We start from the raw sequence: 14,219 nt of genomic DNA, 5'->3' as shown, positions 1-14,219 counted from the left end.
GTGTGAAAAAAAGCTAATAGAATTTTTTGGATAGTGATTCTTTTGGTAAAAGTTGTTACTAATAAGTCTAAAAAGAATCTATGATGCTCAGCAGGATTTTTTTTATTCCAAGAATTCTAACTATTCAAATTCCTTTAAAGAATAAGTGAGGGAAACCATGAATGTTCAAACTATTACTATTTTATTGGTATTGCTTATACTGTCTCTCAAAGTATTCATCTCTGATTATGTGCAATTTTCTCATCCATAAAATAAACAATGAATCTTCCAGGACAGAATAGTTGAATTAGTCAGAAAAAAAACAATTTTGTCTCCATATTCCTCTTCCTACAGCACATGGGTACACTTTCATATACATACTTACAAGTGCACGTACATACATATACACCATTTCTTTAGTTACAGCCTCACTCCAGGAGGTTTGTCTCTTTCTAATTAGATACGCATAATCCATTCAGCCTATTTGTGAAGTTCATAAGTTGATTCCCTCTCGCTTTTTCTCTTGTCTTCACTGTCTACAACCAGACAATGAAAACAAAGATACAGTAGAACTCATTTTCTCATTATTGATTTCATGCACCAGCTGCCAGCTGTTTTAGCTTGTTCGTTTATATAACCCTCTGGGCAACTTTTAAAAAGTACTTTTCTTTGACCATCTGCTAAATACGACTCGTTTAATAATTAAAGACTCACCATCTCCTTTCAAAGAAATATAAATGTTGCTATTGCAGCTGAGATATCAACACTTTGGATTCAAATACTGAGACAGGTTTCATTCCATTCATCAGTATCAAACACTTTGGGACACTGGTACTTCATGCTATTTCTTTCCTCCCCAAATAGTTTATGCCAGTGGGGAAAGCTCCTGAAAATTTATAACTTAAATTTGTGTTTAAGATCTTCCTATCTCCCCTACCCCCATCTTTTGCTTCCAGTCATTAAGGACTGATACTTAAGCATGATGGCTGCTCATTTTTATAACTACAGAAGCAGTGTTAAACAGATATTCAGGAAGGTACTTCAGTCAATTGCACTGATAAGACCACCTATTATAATGAATGCAGATATAGTTCCAGGGAGAATCAAAATCATGGCATGCACTGTGGCAGCACTGTTTACAAGTCAGCATCCTACCATCTGTCTTTTTCTTAGTTGAAGGCTAGCTCATGCACAGACAGAATCAGTAACTAAACATTCTGCTCAGACTCCTATCATCTTGGAATGTTGTTAAAATTGACATGCTTTGCCATTATGCTTAAGAATGATGCTATTTATTATTTTTCTTTACTTAGCCTTAGCATATAGACCTACACTTTGTGATACTGACTCAGAATATGTAGGTTTTTGACAGTGAGTATTAGAATTATATTTGTTGGATAATAAACAAAATATGTAAAACCCTTATTTTATATGGCATCACCAGAGTTTATTTACACATGAAGACAGATGTGAGCTCAATCAGTACTCTTCTTTAAGGCTTTGATTAGATTTAATTAAATATTACAGTGATTTTTGCACTACTTAGAATGTTCTTTGGAAATGCTTGTTTCTGCTACCTTTCCTAGCAACAATTACTAATTGGGCATTATGTAAAATTGTGGATGTGTAACCGACGTGATTCTGCAATCTGCATTTGGGGTAAAATTGGGAGTTCATAACCCACTTTAATCTAATGTATGAAATATGATATGTCAAGAGCTTTGTAATGTTGTGAACAACCAATAAAAAAATAAAAAATTAAAAAAAAATGCTTGTTTCTAAAACAATTTATCTCTTACTTCCATTGTACCTTGGAAAGACCTGTAAAATTACAGTCATATAAGGTGAAGAACTGTATTTTATTTTCTATGCCAATTCTGTACTGTTATTAATGCAGGAACAGAGGATGTGGCACTTGAACTGAGTTTTTAAATATGATTAGAAGTTTCCTGGGCTGATAAGCTGTGTGTGTATTGGTGGGGGTGATTACAAGCAATGGGGAAACTAGATTTATGGATTGATCTCCTTGTCCTCATCTGTCCTATTTCATCTTTTCTCCTGTCCTTCTTATCACCTCTGATCCTATCTCACCCTCATGCTTTTCCCCTGCAGGATTTTGTTACAGATTCTAATTTGAGAAAACTCAAGTATAGTCTCTTATTTGGTATTTGCGCTCTCTCTCTCTTCTCTCTCTCTCTCTCTCTCTCTCTCTCTCTCTCTCTCTCTCTCTCTCTCTCTCTCTCTCATCTCTTTAGAAATAATTTTGATTCAGCCAAGTAGTAAAACTGAAAAAAAGTTTACTCTAAAATTTACATTTACTTTAGCTAGGGTTCTCTGAGAATTTGTTTTCTCCAGTTTCTCCACTTAAATAGCCTTCTTTTTACTTTAGTTTATAGTACTATTCAAAGTAGATTCAGATGAGATAAAAACGTGTTTTACAGGGGCTAGAGCTTGCCTTGGCATGGGTTTGATTCTCAGCACTATGTTAGAATAAAAGAAAAATATTGTGTCCATCTACAACTAAAAATTAAAAAATGCTATAACCAAGTTAAAAATGAAATATAAAGCTAGGCAAGAAAAATCATTAAAAGTGCTTTTTAAGCCAGGTGTTATGGTGCATGTGTGTAATCCCAGTGGCTCAGGAGGCTAAAATAGGAGGATTGTGAGTTCAAAGCCAGCTTCTGCAACAGCAAGGTGCAAAGCAACTCAGTGAGACCCTGTCTCTAAATAAGATATTAAAAAGGTCTGGGGATGTGACTCAATGGTTAAGAAACCCTGAGTTCATTCCCCATTACTCCCACCAAAAAATAAAATAAAATAAAAGGCTTAATAAAAAAGTTGATGAAAATGTATTGCAATACTAGTTTCAAAATGTTACTTATGAGTTGAGCAACCTTTCAATAGTGCTGATTAACAAATCTATCCTCTATAAATTGTAACACTTTATATTGTTCTAGAATTCATGATTTTCTAATATCATTAGACCAGGAAATGAAAGCAAAGCTTATGTGGTCATATACAAGAAGAATATTTCAGGAGACTTAAATTCAAATTTTACCTGATGATAGTAAGTTCTTCTGCCTGCCTAAGTGAAAAACCATTTCATTCTGTTTATTTTAGATATGTGATTTCTTTAAAATTGTTTTCTTCTAATTTCATATTTATCATTTATATGGCATTGGGAATTATGGGTACTACATCTTTGTCTTTTGTTCCATTAGGCACCATATGCCTTTGCATGACAATAATGTAAAATCATAGGCTTACATGTCATTATCACTAGATGATCCTTTTTCACAAGGATTTTCCTCCTGTGCTCTTCACTTCCATTCTCTTGAGTATCTTTCTCTTAAACACTGTGGGAGTGATATATAGAGCACAAGGATGAAATATCATACACACATACATTCATGTACATGAATTAAAATGGACATTTCTTATTATTACTCTTTTGTTTTGTTCTCCCTCCCCTTAGGAAAATAAGGTTATCAAGCGTTTCAAAGATTGAAGCATCTATAAAGATTTATGGAAAAAGTAGACCTTTACCTCTTATGTCAGCACATTACATGCTCTCACCCTATCATTAACAGTTCTGTGGTGATATATATATCACCTATATATCACACATATTCCTAAAATAGTGTGTCATTCTTCCAAAGGCCTGCAGCTAATGTACGTTCCTTTTAGATCTGAGTTTATCATTTATCCTTTCCTGAGAAGGGATTGATTCTCTCTTTATATCTTTAGTAATGAAAAGTTTTCACAAGCCAAAGCTAAATGATGTCTGCAACAAAATTCAAATTCATATATATAAACAGTAAATGACTTATTAAAAACCACTTTTAGGGGCTGGGGTTATGGCTCAGTGGTAGAGCGCTTGCCTGGCACATGTAAGGCACTGGGTTCGATCCTTAGCACCACATTAAAATAAATAACATAAAGGTACTGTGTCCATCTACAACTAAAGTAAATTAAAAAACACTTTTACTCTAATGACATTAAAAGATATGAAACAGAAATTAAATAATATTTTAATGGTACTTTGATATTTATCTTTAAATGATGTAGAATGTGTGCTTTTTGTTGCTAAGTATACTTTGAGCTATGGTATATGCTTTATTATACTGAGGGACCCATAAACAACCTATCATTAACACAAATATTATTGAGTCAAAACACATAGGAAACATTCAGAAATGAACAAATAGCTTATTTCTTTACTTCCCCATCTAGCAACTCGTTAACAGTTTTAAAATCCTTTAAGTTGGACCCACTTTTAATCTTTTTATATAACTTATATAATTCTATATATTATTTTGTGTAGACTTGGTTACTGCCTAACTACATTGTTTTAGAATTAGAATGATTAAATTTTCCAGGGGTAAATTGTGAATACTATTTAATATCAAAAGTTTTAAACTATAATTAATATTTTAAAAGTATTTTTAGTTGTACATGTACACAATATCTTTATTTTAATGATGTAGATATTTATTTTTATGTGTTCTTGAGGATTGAACCCAACACCTCATGCATGCAAGGATTCTATCACTGAGCTACAACCCCAGTCCTATTATTAATCTTTGAGGATGGTGATTGAGAAAGTGATACATTTTCAGTTTATATGTGCTTTTGTGCTGTTGAATAATTTTACTTTATTATTTTATTCCAAAATTTTGGAAAGAGGATCCCAATAGTTTTGTGATATTTTATAATAGGATTTACCTTTGAAGAGATTTAGTGGTGTTTTCATGTATCTAATCATAACAACATTATCATTGATTTTTTAATACTTTACTTATGTAAAATATAATTTCATAAGAAAAGTGTTTATAGACTTCTACATATTGTCAAGATACAGTAAAATTAATTTTTACTTCTAAAAATTTTATAAATTTTATTTCAGAGTTATATGCATATTTGCATTATTTCATAAATATATGAATTGTAGTCCAGTGCAGTGGTGCATTCCTATAAGCCCAGTCACTCAGGAGCCTGAAGTAGGAGAATTGCAAATTCAAGATCAGTCTGGGTGTTGTTAACATACCTTATATATAATCAGATATATGATAAATTGTGGTATAAAGGTGTATTAAGAATTGTAATGCAAAAAAATGATCAGCCTGGGGAATTTAATGAGACCCTGTTTCAGAAATAAAAATCAACTAAATGGATTGGAGGTGTAGCTTAGTTTTAGAATGCTCACCTACCATGTGTAAGGCCCTAGGTTTAATCCCTGGTACTGAAAAAATGAAAAGCTATAAACTTTCTTCTTTTGCAAAATATTTTAATGTGATATGCAATTTGTGTTCAACATATTATTTGACAGAAAGACAAATATTTTGAAATGAAAATTCAGCTGAACAAGAGGAAACTGAATAAAATATATCCATTTTTCTCCTCTGGGTATTGAGTTAAATGTGAGAGATGCAAAAACATTTACTTTGAAGTGTTTAAAAATTGATGATTTAGAGACCTTCATCATCATTGTAAAATCCCACACAGGAAAACTAGCTGAACGTGTTATTTTGATGATTGCAATTGTAATAATTTTGAAGAATAAGCAAACTTCAGATTCATATTTGTAAATCTCTTTAATACTAACAAATGATTATACATATAGCAAAACAGATTATGTCAGAAGGATACTTGGATTACTCTTACTTTTCACTTGGCAAATATTTACTGGATGTTTAACAATTGTTAGTTTTCAGAGCAATGCTAGATACTATATAAACCTAAATATTCAAACCTAAATATTCAAGTCAATTGGAATTATTGCATAGAAGGCATTTTATTTTTGCCCACTGAAAAGAGGCATGTAGAATTTCAAGTCCAGGGTTTGAATTATACTGTGAGCTATATATTCAGAGAGAAAGCAGAAACTTCTTTATGGCATTAATTGCCATAGTAGAAATTATTGAATTGTAATGCATTCCACTGTCATATAAATTTAAAAAATAATAAAAAAATTAACAAGAAAAAAGAAAAGAAATTATTGAAACACACACATACACACCATAAGAGAGCTGACAGAAAAAGGAGAAAACTAAAATATAAACTTAAAAATAGTTTGGCCAAAACATAAAAGTGATGAATTTTATTCCAAACCATTAAAATATATTGAAGTAAATTTAAGGTTATATACTTAATAAAACAAAAATTTAAAATGTGGGTGTTGTTTTGAAAAGTATTCACAGAAGACACAAAACAGGCGTAACTTGAAATTTGTTTACATATAACAGAAAATCCTAATTCCATGACATTCCCTCATTTCATTCTCCTAATTGTTGTAAATTAAAGCAAATAAGTCACTTAAATATTTCCTTAGACACTTAATTTCTCCTTGTTTGTAGTAGAAACAGAATTTCTTATTATTTCAACATGTCACCAAATTACTGAACTTTGGAAAAGCCAGTGGCTCTACAATATTGTAGATTTGCCAATTGCTAATAGGTGATATTTTTCATTACCATATTCTAGTTCTCACAGTTGGGCTTACTGTTAATTATGATAATATTTGTGTTATTCAAACTGTAATAATTTTTTAGAGAGAAGCAGTTCATCAGTATGCAGGAAAAACCCTTTGGTTAGGTGACTGGATTGAAACTCAGTTTTTCAATTCTTTTTTTCTGGTAATTTGTCTACTTCAAATATAGAAAAGTCAGCCAAGAATCCAGTCTATTATAATGACCAACTTTCAACCCTAAGGAAAACTGGCTTTAGAAAAAATTATTTGGTAAGAAATTCAGATTGTTTAGAATTCATTCCTACTAGAAACATTGCATTTCTTTAATAAAAATGTTCTAGGTATACATATAATACATGTCTACATAATATTTTAAGTATACCAAATAATTTAGGGGTTTGGTCTCAAATTTAAGTGCCTTATTTAGAGTCATATTTTCATGTTTTTTAAAGAGATAGTAATTAGGAAAGATAAAATTGGCTTTAGAACTTGATGTTCCTTTTAAAATGTACTCTTGCTGCCTCAAATAGATAGCAAAAACAATTTTTCTACCTTGTTGTTCATTCTTACAACTCTGTATCTTTAAAAAGTTTTCACTAAAATCTTATGTGGTTAACCTTAAAATATTTTAATCATGTAAATGATCCTGTTGATACTATCATGGGACAGTATGGTGAGATAAATTTCATAATCCTAATATTTGAACAGTTGTTAAAGTATATAAATAATTTTCAAAAACTTGCTAAAAAACACCTTGTTTGTATACAATTGCAATTATACATGATTGTATTTACTAGTCTCTGTTTTCCTTTTAGCAACTAGTTCATAGAAATAAAATTTGAAATTTTAGTGATGACTTCAAATTATAAATCACATTTCCCTCTGAAAACTAGTTGAGAAAAATCATGGGGCCTGGTATTAAATTTTGTTCTCTGCGTGAATCACATATACATTTGTATGCAGATTCACATTATATATACATATTATGTTCAGCAGACTAAATGTTTGAACCACAATAGTATTTGGAGGAAATAAAAGCTATTTCATTAGTATGCTTCTGTAGTTTATAAAATAATTTTGTTTTATATAATTAAAATTATCCTTATGCTGCTGCTTATGGTTTTAATTTCATTTTATTTTTTGGCTTTACAACTGAAAGATTATTAAAATAGACATGGGTTTATTTTCTATTAAAAAGCATTTAAAGAAAATGATGCTTTCAAAAGAAAGTCAAGGCTTGTAACACCTTTGAGCTTTTTCCTCCATCCACTAAATGCTCTGTAATTTGTGTGTAAAGAATTTAAGACCTCTCTGCCTATTTTGTGTGACATTGCTATTGATTTTTTTTCATTTTTGTTTGCTGCAATTGTAATGGGTAAATGGTAAGTGTGAGGTAATAAGGACATGCTATTTGTGAGTGTGGCAAAAATGTATTGTTTTCTACTACAAATGCACCTTCAGAAATAACTGGGTGGTCTTTCATTGCCTCTTGATGTGATTTTTTTTAGGGGAAGGCATTCACAGATACAAAGGCATTCTTCAAGATGTGATCACTATAACACCAGAGCCTCACAAATAAGCAGAGTAAAAGACTAAGAATCTCATATAGGATTGCTACAATGGGTAAGAAGGGAAAAGGAAGGCCTAGTTTCCTTGGAGAGATGAGGAGACAGTCTGAAATCCCTTGATTTTCAGCAATAAGACTAGTACACGTATATAGTGTGGAAAAGAAAGAATGCAATATTAAGGAGTCCTAAACAAGGGGTGACTATATAAACATTAGAAGAAGCGTGAAGAGATGGCTAAGAAAGACCCATAGCCCATGCTGGATAGTATCTGATCTCTTCATTAACAATGATTCATTTTCATATAATAGGGGAGAGAAGTTCTTTTCTCTCTTTCACTTTTTATTTTGCTTTTTTTCTTTCATTTTCTTTTCTTTCCTTTTTTTTTTTTGCATCCTTTTGAAAGTTTGGTTGAATTAAGGGGCCAAGTAATAATAAGAGTTTTCTCCAAAACCCTATGGACATTACTGCTGATGAACCTTTAGAAAAAAAAAAAAGCATGCCTGGTGATATTTTAGACTTAAAAGAGCACATTTTGGAAATGATGGACAGTACATAGGAGCTATGTTTAAATAAAGAAGTGTTTATGCAGTATTTGAGAAGAAAACATGGGAGTAATATCTAGTACTTGATAAAGTGAAAAGGGTAATAATACAAAAGGGAATAATATAGACAACTTCTGAAAAGGAGAAAACGCCCATTAGTAACTTCGACAAACAGAACGGGCAATAGGAAACAGCTAATAGACTTCATATGTACTTATTTAGTGCTAATCATAACCCTTGATGGGAATGTAGGTTTACATTTGAATAAGCTGCCTTGATACCTATAGACATTATTATTTAGAAACTTGGTGGTTATCCTGTTGACACTTAAAAATAGAAAATAGTGTCAGTCTATTGATTCTCACCAAGAATTAATCACTCTAATTTGATTGGGATCGAGAGATAAAGGCAAAAAATGATGTGATAACCATCACCACCACCAACACCCTACAAAAAGCAAATAAAAAATGGATAATGCAGAATTCTGAACTCTTTTAAGAGAACAGAGAACTAAATATAGAAGGGGTAGAAAAAATACAATACTTCATAGAGAAGGAAACTTAAATTGGGAGAAATTTTCTATAAGTCAAAATTTATGGCACTGCAATAACATAAAACATTAAAATCAAAGAATGTCAGAAATACAAACTCTATTTACAAACATTTCAATTATAATATTTATCAATATCTGAGGATAAATAAACACAATAAAGAAATGATTTTTTAAAAACACTTCCATTAAAAATCATATTTCATTACATTGAAACCTAGAGATAGGCCCTGAACAAATGAGCTTTTATCTTGACAGTTCCATCTGAAATCAATACTGTCACCCCAAAGACTTGTTATCCAACACATGTTTTCTAAAGAGTTTCATATGGTTGTATAATGTTTGGGCTGATTTCGTTATCTATGGGGTGTTTAGCAGTTAGGTTTTGTGGCTTTTTAAGAATTGCAGCCAGTGAGGCTGCAATTCTTATGACTGTATTCTACCAGAGGCAAACACAAAGTGCCTGTTCAACAGAGAGGAAGGAGATAGAATCCAGCTTACATGTTAAAAAAGTAACCAGAATTAATATTAGAATAAGTCTTTCATTTGACCTGATTTTACTATTAGAAAGGAAAATAGTAAGTGATTAACAGCAATAAGGTTTATAAAGTTTCACAACCTTTTAAAAATATATTTATTATATCCATTTTTTTACTATAACATAATTATGTACATTTTGTGTGCATGATCTTTTGGTAGATACCACAAGGAGATGTTCATTAATTATAAGTCTTCATTTCTATTGTTTGCATTTTAAATGATAATGAACACAAACTCATGGGGTAAGTTAATGTTGAATATATTAATAAATAGATGAAAACATGCATATTGTTATGTCCTTTCATTTTTATCTAAGGAAGATGGGAGTCAATAGGAGTGGCAATTCTTCTTTATGTAACTTTTAGGCAAATGGTCTAATTTATTTTATTTATCCATAGGGATTTTTTCATTCAGGAAAGTCAAGATAAAACTTACTGCCTGGAGGAGAAATGAAAATAATAGTGGTTTTCTTGATAAATGGGAGCCTTATTTTTACCTTCATGTTATGAAGACCTAAAAATCTACAGATATACAATTTGATCATAACATTTTTATAAACACACTCAGAATACCAGGAATTGAAATAACTATTTATGAATCAGAGGAAAAAGAGTATGTCTCAGGAGTGTCAACTCCTGTGAAATAGCCTCTGACTTCTCAGAGGAATTTTAATTTAATTTACTTGTATTGTAGGTGGGTTGTCAACAATTTAGGAATCAGAGTATTATAAGGCATTTGAGCTATGATGGAATAGAAAGATCAGTTTATCTATCTTAGTTTTACAAATAATGATATTGGGATTTAATGAGGGTAAGTGATTTGTTCATGGTCACACAGCTAGGCAGTGACCTAGTTAGAACTAATAATAATCCAAGTTTCCTTTTGCCTTGATCAATGTTCTTTCTCTTAACACTGTTTCTTCCAGAATTTGTTGTTGTACAAATATTGATCTATAACATGATTTTATAAAACTTGGAAAGTAACTTCATGGAAACAAAGTCATAAGCTCAAGGTTCTCCTTTGTTTTCCTCTTTATATTTGGTTTCCACATTAAGTTAAGCTTTAAGTCATGTTAATGCTGGCTTTATAGCTTTATACTTTTTGTTGCACATGTACTTTTCTTTTGATTTTTATCTCTACTTGACTGGAGTACCCTACTACTTGGTCTCCTCACCAACACCTTTCTCTCAACAATTTGAATATTCTGTACATCCTGTCAGTTTCACCTCCTAAATCATTGTTCTCCTCTTCCAGTCTTTGTTCTTCAAAACTAATCTTTCAAGATTCAAATCAAATTTCACCTCCTTCACTGACATCTACAGGTAAAAATGCTACTTTCATCTCCTAGATTCATATAGTTGTATAGTATATCTCTCATGGATTCAACATTCATTAATCAGATATATCTGAGTGCCAACAAATTATGTGGTACTTATCACTTACAGTCTTTCAATGTAATAATTTGAGACCATGGTTTCTTTCTCTTTTTAGATTGTGATATTCTTGATGTCTAGGACTCTGGTTGAAGATGTTTGTATTCTATGTAGCCCCATAGCTCATAGCCTTTTGTACATAGTTTATGATCAGTAAGCATTTGTAGAATGAATATTGAATTAAGCAGCTTCTGTGATAGGGGGAGGTGATAAATGTTGCCTCTATGGGATCAGTATGTAAACTGTTAGATATCAATTATAATCATGTTTGAAGAGCTTCCTTCAATTCTTAAAGATGTTGATTCTTTGCATTGTGTAAAAACAACAAAGTTTATCAAGGAAAAATGCATCAAGATAAAATGGTAATTCAGTCACATATAGATACATAAATATCATCAACAATAAGTGGAAGAATACAGAATAAGATTAAAAACCCTTCAGTTTCAGTTTCTATATATATAGAAATGGGACAATGATTCAAACGCACTTATGCACACCAAATAGTTGCACTACATTAGTTAACGCAGAGGAGATGATCTGCTAATTGTATAACTGTATAATGGTAAGATGCTATTATTTAAATGTGAGATTTTGAGCCTGTTACCAAGCTGTATCTAGTATTTCAGAATGTTATCATTTGTGATTTTAAATATCTGCCTCTGCTCTCTTAATTGATAAGGAATATACTTTTATTTTTAAATAGCAGAGTGTACCTCCTCAAGGATTAAGGCAAGGCATGAATGTAAGGGATTTAAGAGACTTTCAAAACAGTCATTCTCTTTATCCCCTCCTCCCGGTAATACATTAAGAGCATGTCCAGGCAAAGATTCCTTTGCTTTGAATCCTTCTTGATTGTCTTCATCTGAAGCTAAACTAAACCAGATAGGATTACCAGAATGATCAATTGTAAAATGAACTTATTTTCTTAGAAACAGCTTAGCTGAGTTCTGCTTACAGAATTCTCAGCTTTTCACATCTAATTTAAGCTTCATTAGGCAAAGAAGTAAAATGTTAGAAAAAGTAAAGCTATAATTAAAATAAATTTGGAATATTCTTTATCTCCATGAATAATGAATTTGTATTTTTACCCATCAATAATTCACATTGATGGCATTAGATATGTTTCAGTTTATAAAATTTCTGATCAACTTTGGTTATTCAGACAATGTTTACTTAAGTTCTCAAACACCAAGACTGTCCTCCTAGAAATCATGCACCATAATCAATAATGTAAGTCAGTTCTGCATAGGAGAAATAGATTCTTAAAATGTGTTTTGTGAAAATAAGTTTAAAGACTCCATAGTGATCATTTTGAAGAAGTTTAGTGTCCCCCTCACATGGTCAATATTAATTTCATTTGACCAATATTTATTGATGACTATTATATGTCAACAACATTGTTAGGTGTTGAAGTAAAATAGTGAACAAGAAATCTAACTTGTTATTTCATAGAGATTGCAATTTTGTAGGGAAGATAAACCTAAAAATATATAAATACAATAATTATACATTGTGATAAGTGTTATGAGGGAATAAACATTTTAATCATCAACTCAGAGTTCGGGGTTGACATTAAGTTCTTCATATAAGTGGCAAAATATTTACAAAGTAGACCAATTTTCTATTATCTCAGTGTGATACCAAAGTATCAAACACAATAGCTAATAAAGCAGCAATTGCATCTAATGTTTCAAGGGCTATAATGTGTATCTAATATAAATGTTTTGTTTGGCTTCTAGAGCATTTCCTCAGGGTTTTCCATGAGTCATTCTGAATATACAATACCAAGAAACCATCATTAATTGGAAGACCTGAAATATAACTAATGTAATAATGCTGAAAAAAAATCCCTTACAAGAGGCTGGTTAGAACCCCCATATAGATCAAAGGACAAGATTCAAAAGGTCTTTCATGGTGTCTTCAGTCAAACCTACAAAGATCATAAGATTATAAGAATAAAAATTTCCAACAGAAACATTGTGGACAGAGATGCCAAAACATGAAGTGATTTAATATTTATAAAGGTTGAGAAATTTTAATGTTTAAAGTTTTATACAATACAAATGATTTCAGGTTAGTTAACTAATAATGAGAGCTTTTGAATGTGACTAATATTTGCTGAGTTTGAATATGTGGAATAATGTTACTGAAAATAGTATCAGGAATACATTGCTAGTACCACTAAATATATTTAACTGGCTTTATCCTTCATTGGACACATATTGTACATGTACTGAAATAATTAGTGTTATAGCAGGAGAACAACAAATTATTCTATATGTTATGAACATTGCCTTGAAAAAAATTTGATTCTACAAGCAATAATCCTTTTCTGAAATTCTTTGTTATTGTTGAACATATGAGAAATATTGAAACTGCTTAGTTTTCTCAGACTAGACTGATAAATTAGTGTTTATATAAAGAATCATATGTCAGAAACAACTGGAATAGAGTCTTGCTTTCTTTGAGTTATATACCAGCACCCTATATAAATAGACGAATACATGTATGTGTATACATATGTGTATATATATATGTGCATATACCTGAAACCACATTCCCTACAATCAAATTTTGAAAATGTCATAGGCTTTATTTGTCTTCACAAAGAATTGACATATAAAATGAATAAATTTACCAGCTAAGAGTAAGAGAAAAGTTTGCTAAAAGCTTCAACAGTGGTAATGCAACAGTTAATATGATTTTGTCCTATCCTAAAGACAACCTTTAAAAGGATTACTAACACATAATTACTGGAAATTTACCCTCTACCTACCATGTCATGTGGGAGAGGAAGGCATTGCTTGATTTATGCTCTATTTTCTACATCTTTTTGCAAATTAACATTTTGTTTACTGTATTGAACTAGAAAAACAGATGATTTGGCTAGCACAAGTTCTCTGTGTAAGAAATAGCCTAATTAAGTACTCCCTGCCCCCCAACAAAAAAACAACGCATGGCAGTGTAGGCCAAGTTAACAGCTGACTCCCATTTCAAATCAGGAAATATTTTATTGATATTTTGGAAATTTAAAATGAATGACTATTACTCTGATCAAATGATATAGTTATGGTGAATTGTCATCAGTGTTTTTATGGAATCTGTTTTCATCTAGTACAACCTGTTTTATTAGAGGAT

The 14,219-nt window shown here is 31.2% G+C and overlaps 1 protein-coding gene across 13 annotated transcripts in view; it reads left to right on the top strand.

Moving 5' to 3' along the window:
• The window catches only part of Dach2 (dachshund family transcription factor 2), a 488,288-nt gene that overhangs the window by 120,856 nt on the left and 353,213 nt on the right, over positions 1–14,219 (top strand). The gene's annotated exons all lie outside the window — the stretch shown is intronic.

Source organism: Ictidomys tridecemlineatus, chromosome X (assembly GCF_052094955.1).
Source record: "Ictidomys tridecemlineatus isolate mIctTri1 chromosome X, mIctTri1.hap1, whole genome shotgun sequence".
NCBI classification, from domain to species: domain Eukaryota; kingdom Metazoa; phylum Chordata; class Mammalia; order Rodentia; family Sciuridae; genus Ictidomys; species Ictidomys tridecemlineatus.
Note: the sequence above shows the minus strand (reverse complement) of the source record. Positions and strands in the feature narration are given on the sequence as shown.